Here is a 17,651-nt window from a genome sequence, read left to right on the forward strand (position 1 = left end):
AGGGCTAGGATTAGGAGTTGGGGTTAGGATTAGGAGTTGAGGTTAGGGCTAGGATTAGGAGTTGAGGTTAGGGCTAGGATTAGGAGTTGGGGTTAGGGCTAGGATTAGGAGTTGAGGTTAGGGCTAGGATTAGGAGTTGGGGTTAGGATTAGGAGTTGAGGTTAGGGCTATGATTAGGAGTTGGGGTTGGGGTTAGGGCTAGGATTAGGAGTTGGGGTTAGGATTAGGAGTTGAGGTTAGGGATATGATTAGGAGTTGGGGTTAGGGCTAGGGTTAGGAGTTGAGGTTAGGGCTAGGATTAGGAGTTGGGGTTAGGATTAGGAATTGAGGATAGGGCTAGGATTAGGAGTTGGGGTTAGGGCTAGGATTAGGAGTTGGGGTTAGGGCTAGGATTAGGAGTTGGGGTTAGGGCTAGGATTAGGAGTTGGGGGTTAGGGCTAGGATTAGGAGTTAGGATTAGGAGTTGAGGTTAGGGCTAGGATTAGGAGTTGGGGTTAGGGCTAAGATTAGGAGTTGGGGGTTAGGGCTAAAATTAGGAGTTGGGGGTTAGGGCTAAGATTAGGGGTTGGGGTTAGGGTTAGGATTAGGGGTGAAGGTTTTTTTATTTATTTATTTTTGCTTGGGTTAGAGTGTTAATACTACTATTACTAATAAAAAATGAATAAATAAATGTAAAATAAATACACAAATAAATAAAAATAATCATGAATAATAAAAAAACTCAATAAATGAATACTAAATAATAATAAATAATACTTGTTGGAAAAAATAAATAAATAAATAATTAACCCCTAACCCTTTAAAAAAAATGATAATAATAAATAACTAAACACCCTTACCCTAACACAAAATAAATAAATATTATTATTAATATTAACCCTTAAAAATTCTAACAATAAATAACTAAACACCTTAAGGCTCGGTTCACACTATGTCGCTCCGACTTAGGGGGCGACCTGTGAAGTTGCGTGCACCGCGACTTCGGTGCGACTTGCACGGACTTCATAAAATTAATGTCTATGCAAGTCGCCTCCAGGTCGCCCGGAAGTAGTACAGGACCCTTTTTCTAAGTCGGAGCAACTTGTGTCGCTCCTATTAGAACGGCTCCTGTACTACACAATGGGAGCGTGACGGACCGTGACTTGTCAGGCTGACAAGTTGCGGTCCAAGTCGGATCAATGTGAATGCGGTCTAACCCTAACACAAAATAAATAAATATTATTATTACTATGAATAAACCTTAAAAAATGATAACAATAAATATCTAAACACCTTAACCCAAACATAAAATAAAAAAATAATTATATTATATTTAATTTGTTTTTTGTTTTTTTTGGGGTTTGGGTGTTTATTCAATTTATTATGTTTAATAATAATAATATCAACGATAATGTGTTTACTATTTTTAAGGTTAGGGGGTTATTATTTATTATTGTTTTATTTATGTTTTTTAGTTATTTTTTTTTTTACATTTATTTGCTAGCTATTACTGTTTTTTTCTTTTACATTTGAGCAAAAAATGGCGTCGAAAGGTGCAAATGCGCACAAAAGCGTGCAAATGGCCCGTTTCCATTCATTTCTATAGGTATATAAAGGTACCAAGCTCCAGAACATTTTTTGAGCTTCAGGCGACTCGGAGTAGCGATGTGAACCGACTCAATAGAGAATCATTGATTTTTGTTCTCCTCCAGCATTTTGGAGCTTCGAGGTACAAGCTACGAATACGCTGAGGTGTGAATGGGGCCTCATAGGGCGTAAAGCGTATCGCCTACACGTTGGGCCACACCGGGCACTGCCGCCTGAGGTATACTGGTGTGAATGAGCCCTAACAATGCCGGAGTTGATAAGGATTTTGCACATCCCCCGCTACCCTCCAGTGTGTGTGAAGAGCCCTCTCATACATATGTCCTCCCCCCCTCTTTTCCTCTGTGGGACTGCCTTTGTTGTTATTGTTGTTTCTCTCTATACGCCACCACCACCATCCCCCTTTCCTTGTGATAACACATGCATCTCTCTGCCTTCACATCCTCCGCGCTGGAACAAGCGCCGCCACCACACCGTGTGGACGGAACACATGCGCATGCCGCCAGCGCTCCCCCCGCCTTTCCCTCAGAGATGGTAGAGCTCGCGTCCCTCGTCCCCCGGGCAGTAAGTAAGTGGCTGTACGTGTCTGCTGCCAACGTCTGTCCGTCTGTCCCCCCTCACCCCTGTTCTCTATGGGGCTCCCCGGCATCCCCTCACTGTCCTCCTCCTCTCCCCTCATACCGAGCAGGTTAGCCATTGTGAATGAAGCTCGGTGCACACGTTCATCAATCCAATGCTATCCTGTCCCATTGCTGCAGGCACGCTGTGTGCTGTCTGTGGGGGCAGGGCTTTACCACCACACATGGGGACGGGTCACTAAAATAGATGCAACAAGTATACTGCCACAGCCATCTTTGTCAACTTCACGTGTCATTTCCACAACTCCTTCCTTCCAACTCTACATGGCTACAGCAAGGCTATGGAAGTGGGGCTAGGTGTGCACAAGGTCATACGCCTGGGGGCAAACATGCCCAATTGTGCCCCCCCCCCTAAGATGTATGAGCGTTATGCCCTCGCCCCACAAAAATAAATCTACATGCTTAGCCCAAATACTCTCATTCCGCAGATGCTCTAAGCACAACCCCCACCCCCCCCCAAAAAAAATTCCCCTTCTTAGCACAAATTTGCCCCCCCTAGTCCAAATCCCCCCTCAAAGCACAGATTCCCCTCCCAAATCCTCCCCCCGCCAATTTCCCCTCCTAGCACAAATGTACCCCCCCCCCCCAATCATCCCTCCAAGCACATCCCCCCTCACCATATTACCTATTCTAGCACAAATGCCCCCCCCAATCATCCCTCCAAGCACAACCCCCCCCCCTCACCCAATTACCTATTCTAGCACAAATGCCCCCCCCCCCCCAATCATCCCTCCAAGCACAACCCCCCCCCTCACCCAATTACCTATTCTAGCACAAATGCCCCCCCCCAATCATCCCTCCAAGCACAACCCCCCTCACCATATTAACTATTCTAGCACAAATGCCCCCCCCCCAATCATCCCTCCAAGCACAACCCCCCTCACCATATTAACTATTCTAGCACAAATGCCCCCCCCCCCCAATCATCCCTCCAAGCACAACCCCCCTCACCATATTACCTATTCTAGCACAAATGCCCCCCCCCCAATCATCCCTCCAAGCACAACCCCCCTCACCATATTACCTATTCTAGCACAAATGCCCCCCCCCCCAATCATCCCTCCAAGCACAACCCCCCTCATCATATTAACTATTCTAGCACAAATCCTCTTCCCCCATGCCCCTTTCAAAACAAATAGCCCCATATTTACCACCTCCCCAGGTTTCCCCTCCTAGAACAATTTTTACCTCCTGCTGCCCCCCCCCCCTCCTAAATCCCCCCTCCAAACACAAATCCCCCCCCAATCTCCTTGTGGTGCCCCATGCACCTCACATGATACCTTAGTGCCCAGGGCAGCAGTCCTTCCTGCCCATCCCTTGTCCCGGCCGTGCATGGTAGGCACCAAGCTGGCTAACATATCATCTATAGGTGCCTTCACCCATTTCATTTCCATATAGTCTTTATGTGCCTTCACCTATTTTATTTCCATATTGTCTATATGTGCCTTGACACATTTCATTTCCAAATCTTCCATAGGTGCCTTCACACATTTAATTTCCATATCTTCTTATCTGTGCTTCTACATACATTTCCATATCATCTATATATGCCTTCACACATTTCATTTCCATCATCTTCTATTTGTGCCTTCACACATTTCTTTTCCACATCATAAACAGTATGTGTGTCATCACCGATTTCATGTCCATGTCATCTATATGTGCCTCCACACATATAATTTCCAAGTCATCTATATGTGCCTCCACACATATAATTTCCATGTCATCTATATGTGCCGTCAAACCTTGCATTTCCATATCATCTAAATGTGCCTTCACACATTTCATTTCCATATCTTTTATAGGTGCCTTCACACATTTAATTTCCTTATCATCTATATGTGCCTTCACACATTTCATTTCCATTTATTTTATATGTACCTTCACACAAGTAATTTCCATATCTTACATATGTGCCTTCACAAATTTCATTTCCACATCGTCCATTCGTGCCTTCAATCATTTTGTTTCCATTTCTTCTATAAGTGCCTTCACACATTTTATTTCCTGATCTTCTATATGTGCCTTTACACATTTCATTTCCATATTGACTATATGTGCCTTCACCCTTTTTTCCATATCTACTATATGTGCCTTCACACATTTAATTTCCATACCTTCTATATGTGCCTTCACACATTTAATTTCCACATCTTCTATAGGTGCCTTCACACATTTCATTTCCATACCTCCTATATGTGCCTTTGCACATTTCATTTCCATACCTCATATATGTGCCTTTACACATTTTATTTCCACATCTTCTATAGGTGCCTTCACGCATTTAATTTCCACACCTCCTATATGTGCCTTTACACATTTCATTTCCATACCTCCTATATGTGCCTTTACACATTTTATTTCCACATCTTCTATAGGTGCCTTCACACATTTAATTTCCACACCTCCTATATGTGCCTTTACACATTTCATTTCCATAACTCCTATATGTGCCTTTACACATTTTATTTTCACATCTTCTATAGGTGCCTTCACACATTTAATTTCCACACCTCCTATATGTGCCTTTACACATTTCATTTCCATACCTCCTATATGTGCCCTTACACATTTTATTTCCACATCTTCTATAGGTGCCTTCACACATTTCATTTCCACACCTCCTATATGTGCCTTCACACATTTCATTTCCAAATCTTCTATAGGTGCCTTCACACATTTCATTTCCACATCTTCTATAGGTGCCTTCACACATTTCATTTCCACATCTTCTTCAGGTGCCTTCACACATTTCATTTCCACATCTTCTATAGGTGCCTTCACACATTTCATTTCCACATCTTCTATAGGTGCCTTCACACATTTCATTTCCACATCTTCTATAGGTGCCTTCACACATTTCATTTCCACATCTTCTATAGGTGCCTTCACACATTTCATTTCCACATCTTCTATAGGTGCCTTCACACATTTCATTTCCGTATCTTCTATATGTGCCTTCACACATTTTATTTCCGTGTCATCTATATGTTACGTAGTTAGGTTGAAAAAAAAGACACAAGTCCATCTAGGTCAACCATTAAAAAAAAAGAAACAACCATCCCATCCCATATACACAATCCTATACCCACAGTTGATCCAGAGGAAGGCGAAAAACCCCAGCAAAGCATGATCCAATTTTCTCCAGCAAGGAAAAAGCAGGCCTTCACACATTCCATTTCCATATCTTCTATGGGTGCCTTCACACATTTTATTTCCATATCTTGCATATGTTCCTTCACATATTTCATTTCTATACTTGGCTATCATATCCTCTATATGTGCCTTCACACATTCCATTTCCATACCTGGCTAACATATATCTATGTGCCATTACAAGTTTATTATCCATAGCTGGCTAACACATCACCACGTTTAAAGTGGTTGTAAACCATTACAAATACCCAGTGAAGGGACTATCCTCTGGTGATACATGGAGATCAAACAAATCCCCCTTACATATGTTGTACCTATCTATCTGCAGTCTTCTCTTCTCTAAATCCTTCAAAGTCCATAATTTATAAGCTTGTCTGAGAGTTCAGAAAAAAGAGAGTGGAGAGCTGAAGTTACACTCTGCAGAGCTCAGTGAGGAGAGCTCTGAGAGCTGATTGGAGAAAAGGGACACACATCCCTGCACACAGGAGCAGAGCTAAGACTATCAATCAGCTAGTGGTCCCACCCCTGTCACCATTTTTTTCTTGGTATCAGGAAAACTTATCAGAAATTACTCATGCTGATAGCAGAGTAACAAAGCAGCAAACAAAAATAATACTTAGTGCTCTGGAGTGAGACAAGAACACATTGTAGAGGCATACGCTTTGTTTATATTCTATGTCTGAGGTTTACAACCACTTTAATATCCATAGCGGTTAACACATTGCCTACGTGTGCCATCACAAGTTTAATATACACTGCTGGTTTACACATCACCTATATGTACCATCACACATGTATTATCCATAGCTGGTTAACACATCGCATATCATCTTTATGGGCCTTTACAAATTTAAATTCCATACTTGGCCAACATATCATATCTATGTGCCATCACACTTTTATTATCCATAGCTGACTAATATATCACCCATAGGTGCCATCACAAGTTTAATAACCACAGCTGGCTAATACATCACCCATATAGGCCATCACAAGTTTTATAACCATAGCTGACTATCACTTATCCTACATGTGTCACCACAAGTTAACTATCCATAGCTGGCTAACTTACTCTATTTCCTACATGTGTCATCACAAGTTTATAATCCATAGCTGGGTAAAGCTTTATACACACGATCAGATTTTTTGTTGCATGCTAGTCTCATATAGAAAGTGAAGAGGTTACTTTCATACGTAAACTCCCATACGACAGAATTCTACTTCATAAGAATTGTCATGTGTTGAATTGTTTTGTATGTATTCTTTCCTTTCCAAGCATGTGTGATCTTGCTCTTACGATTTTTTTGGATGAAAACTGTACTAATTAAATGAAAATCGGAGGTTGTGGTCACGTACATTAAACATTTTATAGCCTGCACCTTCAGTTTTTGTCGTCCTAAAATTCGTAATCGGCTGTGGAAAGCACTATACTAACGATCGAAACTCATCAGATCATTTGTTGGATGACATTTTACTTCCAATTTTCTTATCGTGTGTACGGACCCTAACTAGGGTAGCCTCATCCCTATAAACCAGGACACATATTAATTACACAGGTTCTGAGGCTAATATAATGCACATAAGGCACTGAGTTTAATTACCACCTTAATCAGCCACAGAACCTGTGTAAATAATGTGTGTCCTGGTTTAACCACTTGCCGACTGCTAGCAGTACATATACTGCAGCAGGTCGGCTCTGTCCCCCGAAACAACATAACTATACACCGTTTTGTTCAACCGCTAGTGGGAGCGTTCGCCTATAGGGGGTGCCAATCAGCAGGTCCGGCGGCAGCGATGACCTATGGGTACCTCCAATCGCTCCCCGTGGAGACAGAGCAGTGGTCTTCCAATGTAAACACGGCAGACCGCTGTTCTGTCAGTTATGAACACAGGGATTCTGTGTTCCTTCTATTTAGGAACACAGGTCTCTGTGTTCATTCAGCAAGCCCATCCCCCGCACAGTTAGAAAGCACCCCCTGGGGACATATTTAACCCTTCATTCGCCCCTGGTGTTAACCCCTTCCCTGCCAGTGTCATTATTACAGTAACAGTGCATATTTTTAGCTCAGAAGTGTCAAAAATGTCAGTTAGGTGTCTGATCTGTCCACCGCAATGTCGCAGTCCTGCTCAAAATCGCTGTTCACCACCATTGCTAGTAAAAAAAAAAAAAATGACAAATATTTCCCCTAGTTTGTAGATGCGATAACTTTTGCACAAACCAATCAATATACACTTATTGGAATTTTCTTTTTACCAAAAATATGTGGCAGAATACATATTGGCCAAAAATTATGAAAATATTTGATTTTTTAATTTTTTTTTTATTGGGAATGTTTTATAGCAGAAAGCAAAAAATATATATATATTTTTTTTTCAGATATGTTGATTTCTTTGTTTATAGCGTATAAAATAAAAATCACCAAAATAAAGCTCAATTTATGCGTAAAAAAGGGACATCAATTTTATTAGGGTACAGCGTCGCACGATCGCACAATTGTCAGTTAAAGTAACGCAGTACCATATCAGAAAAAATGGCCTGGTCATTAAGGGGGGTAAAACTTTCCAGTCCAGAAGTGGTTAAAGGGATGAGATGGCAACCTTATGCCCCGTACACACGTGCAGATTATCTGCAGACTTTTGTCTGCAGACTTACCAAAACCATATAATATGAGGTCAAACCTAAACACTTTCAATTTGTATGCAATCCGGCAGGCCCTTGCACTACATAGAAAAGGTAAGTCTGCAGACAAAAGTCTGCAGATAATCTGCACGTGTGTATGGGGCATTAGCCTTAACACTTCCCCTCCATGTGCACATGTTTTTCACCTTCCCTTGTGATCTTATTGAAGGCAGACCTTTATTGATAAACTACTTCTAAACCTCATGATGCAGGATCATCAAATTAGGAGGTCAGAGGTGGACAACCACGATGAAGGTCATAGAGCTCATTCGAAGCAATCAGTTTCATTTTCCCCCTACTGGTGAACTAAAGCCTAATTATAGTGAATTGGTTTCCAGAAAACAGTTGCATATAATATAATAAAAACCTCCACTGCTGGAGCAAAGTATCTTTTAAAATTGACAAAATGATTCTTATATAAGGTGATATATTTCTATACTTCCATAGTCTATGGCGTGGAGAGCATTTGCCCAGTCATTACATTTGATAGTCTAAGCTTTGCTCTGGTTTATTGTGGTTGAGGTGTATTATAACGGTTGCCCACTGCTGATTGTAATAGTGCATTCTTGTAATAACATGTAAACATATTTTTTCTGTGTAAAAAAAAGTAACATGTATTTGTATCTAGTTATTTTACTTAATGCCAATTACCCATGTTCTTATGCTAGCCTTTTGTTGTTTGTTTGTTTTTGTTTATTTGTCTTTTTTTTGTAATCACTTTGGCATGTTGCTTTGCTGAAGTGTAACGGTATGGCATAAAATGTTACATTTGTTCTTTTTGGATAATGTTTGATATTTTAGAATAACTGTGCTATAATCAAGGACCTGCAATGTAGTAATATTGTTAGATTACAACTGCTCTGTCAGTAAAGATCTGGAGCATGCCAAAGGAATTGACTGGATTGGGGGGTGGGGAGGGGGAGGTCAACTGCACAGTGAACAAAATAAACATATATTAAATAAGAATTCAACATCAAATCTAAAATGAATGCTTTTTGGCAAAATGCAGGCATTGATCATTCTGTAATTCCACAAATTCGATATTTGCCAAGTTTAGATATGAGAGCTTTTTATATGTTAATGAATGGTGCCTCTGTAGCTTTGTTTTTCTGAGTGTATTGTGGATGAGGGATCTAGTCACTGACTACTGACATGTATAACAGCAAACAAGTATACCAATTCACGCTTGCTGTTCTTCAGTGATGGAAAAACTGCCCATATCAAGTGTTTCATATAAAGTCACAGCATGGATAGGCAGTAGTAATAGACACATGTATTTCCTAATCAGCAAGGTTATAGAGTAGCCTGTACACATTTTACAGAGCTAAACTATCTTGCAATCACTGTGAAATAAATAGAAACATTTTGGATGCATTTCAATAAATGCGATATAAATAAATCTATAAATTGTTAATGTAATGGCATACTGTATGAAAAGTAGATGTGCTAGTAACAACAGTGAAAGCAGATTAAGCTATGCCTATTAAGTTTGGGAAAACTGAATTCATACCGTAGCAGTTTAAAATGAAGATAATTTATTTGAAAACAAATATTCATGATAACTATGCAAACTGTCCTAGTCCCTTTGTGCCAAACTGTTGCATAATAAGGCCCATCCATCTTTTCTTACTGTGAAGGCAGAGTGGGGGTAGGATTAATTGGTGGCAGCCACCTGCAATAAAAAAATAGATCTTTGTACTATGTCTCATTTTAGCTTTATTTACTTAGTCATTGATTGTGAGCAATGTTTCATTTGTAGGATTTGGGGATGTAAATGAGAGTGTGATAAACAAATCTAGAATCTTCATTATTTATCATGCCTGATGATGAAACCCGAAATGTTTTAGAAGCTTCCATAATTAGTCTATTGAGTCATTACATTGTATCACATCATTATCTCATCAGTGGCCTACTGTTGCTACAAAAATTAATAAATGTAATAATATAATATAATAGATTTTGTGTGGCTGCAGTCACTATTCCATAAAGAGGAATAAACCTCTTGTTGTTGGGATTTTTTTGTTTTGGTTTTGTTTTTGTTTTTAGAGATGAAATGTAAACACATTGGGGTGGATTTACTAAAGGAGAAGAAGCTATTTAATCAGTGATGTTCACTTTTTAATGATAGTAAATATGGTGAACCTATTTTGACAACCTATTAAAGGCAGGATTTTGCAAGCAGAGGATTTTTTCATCCTTTTTACTTAGCCAACATTCACTATTGTTTTAAGAAGGAACATTCTTCCTCACAAAATAAAGGTTTTTGCAAAAACTTGGACCACTATAGTAGTATAATTAGAACACATTTAAACTTTGGTCAGGACATGTAATGTGTTAAATAAAAATGAAAATGCCCAAATAATTATGTTGTAAAGTGCTGATGAAACTGTTGGCGCTATATAAATCCTGAATTATATTTATTATTTATATAAACAATTTAAACGAACAGTTCCGTATTACCTAGTTTTAAAATATATTATTATTGTATTATTTTTTTTACTTTGCATTTGGAATAAAGTGAGAAATACTGCATGCACAGTTGCTGAAAACACTGCACCCACCCTAACAACAGACATTTCACAAATTTAACAAGTGAAAAAATATATAATATTAATAAAAAAAAAAAAAAAAATATATATATATATATATATATATATATATATATATATATATATATATATGACATTTTTTTATTTTCCAGTTTATAAAGAAAACTGTATTGTAGGGTAGTCTAATATATATCATAACATGCTCATTTTAGTGCAAGCATAATGCAAGCACGTAATGCATTTTAGTGCTCTATATCATTTTAAAAGAAACAATTACATTCTCTGCTATAAGCTGAATCTCAGTTGGATTTTGTGTGTTCTAATATGACCCCCCAATGAATCTGTAGCATATTTAAATCTTTTGCAAGTACAATAAAATTCCTAGATTGATTAGTTGTGTTTATTATTGGTATGTGTGTGTGTGTATATATATATATATATATATATATATATATATATATATATATATATATATATATGAATTGCTCCTTCAAAAGAGATGTAGATACATAGCAGCATAGATAGTATGTGCATCCATGCCTGAAAAACATATATATTTTTAAAAATATCTAATAAGTTAATTTAAAAAGTTGAAAATGATCCTTATTAGCTCATTAGGATATAGGTTATTTATACAAAGGCATTATGTATGGGTTGAATTTTGCTGTTGTACTTTTTAAAAAGAAGAACGTATTATTCGTGTATTTCTATGTAAAAAATAAAAAATAAATGTGTTCCCCCAAAATGTAGTATTAAAATACAGCAAAACTACTTTATTAAATCAAGCTCAGGGAAATTTAAGACATTTCCGATGTTCCTGTTTAGGTATTTGAAGTTAACAGAGTTTAGGATGAAATTACACTTTGTAGTAAATCAAGCTCCTTTATAAGGAGTTTTTTTTTACTTCGTGAACCTACTTTCATATGCAAGGACAGTTCCTATGTTTGAATTCCCTTGCACGTGTTTGGGTGTTTGAAGTAAACACAGGATCACTGGGGGAAAATGATTGCTTCATTAGGTCATCCCTTTAATGTTTTGAATCCAAAAATCTCAAATACTATCTGGCTAAAAACTGTAAAATATTTGATTTTAATTTTTTATCCTTTAATTACTCTTACTCTTCTTGGCAATTACATTTTTGATAATTTTAAATTAAGTATAATAAGTTATACATTAACCTAATACTGATTAGAAACATGTAAGCATATGATTTATGTTACTGGTCTCAAAAATAAAAACTAAAAGGTTAAACATCTTAGAAACATGTAAGCATATAGGTTTATGCTACTGGTCTGAAAAAGAAAAAAATAATAAGTTATACATTTACCTAATACTGCTTTTAAATATTTATGCATATAAGTTTATGCTATTGGTCTGAAAGAAAAAATGAGTTCATTTTCGTAAGATGTAATTGTCAGTTTTATATATTAGCTCTAATAAAGTGATCTCTTATTTTATACATTTTCTTGGTCATTCACACCAACAATTTTTTATTCATTTTTCTGTGCCCTAAATTAGCAATATACCCTATATTGGTTTACTCCTCATTCTAATGTAATATATTTGACTATAGTCGTTTATTCATTTTTTTTTTTATTTATTTCAACTGGCTTTTTTAGCATACAAAATTTGCAGGAAGTCTTAGTGCCAAAGTTCTTTTTTTTTAAAATGAAGAACCTGTTTAAAAATGCATTGTATTTGGTTAAATAAATATTTGGAAACAAAACTATTTGGGAAATAAAGATTTAGAGGTCCTTGGAGTAAATTTATATGCTACATACAGTATTTCTGTAGTGTTTTACAAAAACATTGGTGTTTTATTTTGGCTTTCACTGGACAGAAATGTTTCTTATCAAAATGTTTTTATTTTATTATCAAAACATCCACTGCTTTACTGTATTGTCAAATATAAGAACAGTGTAATATCTGTCTATTTGCCTATATTTGCATGCTGGCATGTATACTTATAGATGGCTTTATCCACAAAATGTACAGTTTTCTATTATTTTATAAATATGTTTACATATGCACTTAGAAGCTTTGGCTGTTTAGATTGTAGAACAAAAGTCAAGCAATGCATCATGTGTAATAAAAGTGTTTTTAACATTTTCTCTATTGTTAGGAATACATTGATGATTTTTATTGCTTCTCAGCTAGACTTAACTCCATGTTAACAACTGCTTTATTATCAAGGCATGGATTTCAAGTGAGGCAGTTGTCAACAAGGAGTTAAATCTCTTGCTAACGAGCGATAAAATCACCCATGTAGTGAGTCTATAGGTATGGGCTTAATTTGGGGTAATTAACATGGCTTTTACTTTCTTTTAGGTCTGTAAATACCTGTGCATAAGTTATTTCAATGATTCGATATTTTCTTTATGAAATCTATATAAATGATTAGGTCAGAGGTTAGGAAAGGTTAAATGGTTTAAAAAAAAAAAAAAAATCAAAACATAGTGTAATGAACATTTAGAACGATGACTGGTATAATAATTTCGGTTTATCTCAATTAATACAGGGTGTCATATGGTTTTAGTTAACCACATTGTCTTTCATTATCTTGCTTACCAGTAAAAGTGGAGGGCTTTTTTTAATGAACTACCAATAAACATCAATCTTGTGTCATTACATTTTTTTCTTTCATTATTACAAAAAACAATCTTAGAATGTGTGTTCTTAATGTATGGGTGTGTGTGTGTGTGTGATATATACACACCCACAAGGAATGTGTCAGTACCAAAAATGTGAATTTTCATCATAGTTGTTAAGGTCTTTTTGGGACTTTTTTTTCTAAAACCAAAACCTCTTTCACAATCATCTGTTTTTTTTTAAACATTTGCCAGCTTGGCAATTATGTTTTACCCCTTTTAAAGGAATATTAAAGGGAAGTGTCTTGGTCATGAATGAGTTCACAAATTAGACAAAGTAACATTTTTTTTTTTTTTCCAAACTAATGTTACTGTGTAATAACAAATTCTGTTTAGGCAAAGTCATATTGAATGCCACAGTATTCAGTCACAAATGCCAAACTCTGCAGCTTCAGTGCTGAGTATTTAACAATGCTTTTTGTGTTCCCCGCCATGGCATAATTATTTTAAGTACAAATGATTCATACAGTGTCCCAATCCTGCCCCTTTACTCACTTTACCTGTAAAGAAATCTTGTATTGAGAGAATATGCTGGCTGCCAGTTTTGTCCTCTGCTTCTGAAAATGCTAGCTGCCTGGATGTGAGGCTGATCCAAATACATTCTAAACCTGCATCAAGTTCTGATTTTACCACAACTTGATATGCATACTTGTTCCAGGACAGTAACTAAGAAAGTACTGAATCCAAAGACAACCAAGCAAACCAGACATTTTTGGAAAGAGGGCAGCAATGTAAATTCATGTAATTTTTACAGTACATGTTTCCTTAAATTATTCAAGGGAGCATAGGGGTTCATTTACTAAAACTGGAGTGCAAAATCTGGTGCAGCACTGCACAGAAACCAATCAGCTTCAGGTTTTTTTTTTTTGTCAAAGTTTAATTGAACAAGCTGATGTTAGAAGCTGATTGGCTACCATGCACAGCTGCACCAGATTTTGCACTCTTCGGTTTTAGTAAATCAACCCCACTGATTTCCAGGTTTAGTAAACGATATATCAGTCTATGTCATATGTTGTTCAAATGTTATATGTATTTTGTTTCACTAGCACCAACTTTAAAATAGGTTTGTAAAGACATAACTTGTAAATAAAATCCAGATTAATGCATTGCGAGGTGCCTGAAACACCTAGAGCACAGGTCTCACCACTACCCCTATTTGTTCTATGCAGCCCAAATTCAGCTTTTCCACATTTTACTCTCTCTGGCTCGTTTGTTCTAACTGTAACTTTCATTATAAAGTCCTTTGTCATGAATATTTTTCTTATTTTACTAGCTAACTGATTTGGATGCAGATTTGCCCTGTGTGTTTTGAACAAAATGAAATTAATTTAAATGGATTTCAAATGGCTATAATGCATAGTGAAGCTCACAGTACCTTTAGAGAGTCAGTGCTTGCAAGGATGTTCACACATTGAAAAATGGTAGATCATAATATCAGCTAATAAAAGTAGATAATAATATCAGCTAATAAAAGCATGTGAATAACTTATCTACTGTATGTGTACCAAACATAAGCTCACACGTGTATGCATGCGCACCTGTGTGGCATCCTAAAGTAGTGGTTTTATACCTGCCTTGTGTAGTCAGAACTCAAGTTTGAAAAGACCACAGTAGTAACTCTTATTACTTAACACGATTTTAAAAGGAGATTTGCTAGCAGAGAAAAAAAAAAGTAGAGAAAAAAAGGTACATTTTAGGTACACATGAAGGATATTTTTTTCTTCAGTGCTGTCCTAGTTAGTGTACCTACTAGAAATGGCCATAGCCACAATAAAAATACATACAGTTTCATAGCTACAGTCATTTGCAAACAAATGTGAAAAATAAAATATCATTTCTCAATATAGTCTAGATCCTCCAAACTTCAGTCTTTTTTTTCCTGTCCATTCTGCAGGGATTGCTGCCCCTCATTCAAATGCTGTTTGCCCAGCAAGGGTACAACGTTTTTTAATTCAATGTCAAGGAGATGTATTTAATCATTTAATCAGGAAACCAAAAGACAGCAATAACTCAAGATGAAACACAAACGAGTACTTCATTCTTATACAGATGTATTTTTTTAATAACGTTTTTATTGAATTTCATCATAAAAAATGATGTATATGCCTTTTCTGACTACTGCCTACCACAGTGATGTAAGCCCCTTAATCACACATTTTCATAATAATTAAGTCCATTAATTCAACAGTGATTTTCTCACTTTCCTTCAATGTGAGTGGAATGAAAATGGTATTTGGAGAAGCATACGGCTGAGCCCTTGAGGCTAGAGAACGAGTCATTTTCGACTCCTGCCAATCAACCAAGAGGATTCAGCTTTAGACTTTTTTTTTTGGTGCAGGTGTTTTATAGCCAAAAATGTACATAATTTATTGTCTATGCCCTCAAGGAGCTCACAATTTTGGGTCCCTCCCCAGTTCATATATGCATACTGGGAACATTTAAACAGGAGCCAATTAACCTATATGTCTATGAGGTGTGGGAAGGAAACCGTACCTATAGGAACCCCAGTAGCACAGGGGAATCATGCAAACTCCATCCAGGTGGTATTATGGCTGACATTTCAACCAATGACTCTAGTGTTGCACAGCAAAAGTGCTAACCACTAAGCCACTGTGTTGCCCCAGCATTCAGACTAAATTCACTACTAAATTTACTGTACAGGCTTATCTACCAGTATTTTTTTTTTGTTTGTATTTACAATAAATATTTATTTTCAAGTATTCTTTTGCATATACAAGTGTAACAGGGAAAAGAAAACATGGAAAGGACAGAGGTTTGATTGCATTCTGTAAAATCTGTATGACAAAACAAAGTCAAGAATGGTTTTGTTGTTGATCCAATCTGGAGCTCCCAAGATTAGCACAAGCCATTTGTTGGATGCTCAAGGAAGTATAGAGACCAATGTCTCTTCTTTCCAGGTATCAACTGGTTATATGTTTACCTATTATATACTTGTGCTTCAATAATAAAGCAGCTATTTATATTAAAAGGATCATTATAAAAAATGTTGTATTCTGCTAATCATGTGCTCTTTCAGACATATGGCCAGGGGCAGTAAAAGCAGAAAGCTAAGCAGCAGTATTAGCACCCCCTTACTGCCCACCTGAACAAGAACAGGCATCCGCTCAGGGATGTACACTTGCTGAGGCAAAAATGAAACCCATTCAAGCTGGCGAGGCTGCAGTACTACTGTGTGCAAAGGACATGGTTGCAATGCAGTGGGATGGCCATTTAAGGGTCAAAAACAGGCAGTGAGGTGGTGACATATCTCCTCCCAGCTGCCTGTCAACCGGCTTATGAAAAGAGATCCATTGCAGATAGATTTCAGAGAGGCAGAAAGGGCTGCACTATGTCTGAACAAGCCTTATGTGGTTATTACAAGTATTGATAGCATTCAATACATTACTTTTTATTATTATTTTGCACACTATTTGTTTAAATATTCCTCCACATGTAAATGGGGACAAACCTGTCTAGCAAGAGTGACAGCAGCATGGTTTGATACAAACTAACATTTCCAGGGGTGGTTTAGCAGGTACAGTGACCTTATATTGTTTAAAAGATTTAAATAATGTGAATAAAAGGTAACCAATGCAAACACACCCTTGTAGTGTCACAGTTTGTCCCAAACCCTTTTGCTGGAGGAAATTAGAAATGAAGGGTGGTAAATTAAAAGGACCTCATGTACTAAATACTAGCAATACAAGAATTCATTACATAGAAGTATTACAACAGAATTGTGTGTGTGATAGTGTACCTTGGCACAAAATGAAAAATCTCTCCAGTTACACACAAACACTGGTGAGTAACTCTCCAGCCAAACAGCATTACCAACCAGGCTAGGCTTTGCTCATGGAGCTCCCAGGAATAGATGTAGCCATCTATAGTGCATTAGAAAGAAAGTAGAAGATACAAATCTGAAGAAAAATAAGCATCCAATGACAATACATAAAAAACAGAAGACTACAGCTTGTTGAGCAATATACATTAGTTCACTGTACTTGTATATTTAGGGCTAAAGAGAGGCCAGAAATTAAACAATGAACAGGTCTCTTACATTCTATAGCAGTAATAGATTTCTGGACCTGCAATGTGTTCTCTGTGCCATTTCAATAGACCATAAAAGTGGTTGTAAACCCTTCCATATGCCTAGTGAAGTGACTGGCCTCAGGTTATATACAGAAAGGAAATAAATCCTCCTACAAATGCTGTACCTGTCTCTCTGCAGTCTTCACTTCTCTGTATCCATTCAAAGTCTAGAATTTATAAAGCTTGTCTGAGCGGTCAGAAAAAAATGAGGGCAGAAATCTGAAGTTACACTCTGCAGAGCTCAGTGAGGAGAGCGCTGACAGCTGATTGGAGGGAAGAGACCCCCCCCCCCTTCATACAGCCCACA

Source organism: Pelophylax lessonae (genome assembly GCF_965119305.1).
Source record: "Pelophylax lessonae genome assembly, chromosome: 3".
Classification (NCBI taxonomy): Eukaryota; Metazoa; Chordata; class Amphibia; order Anura; family Ranidae; genus Pelophylax; species Pelophylax lessonae.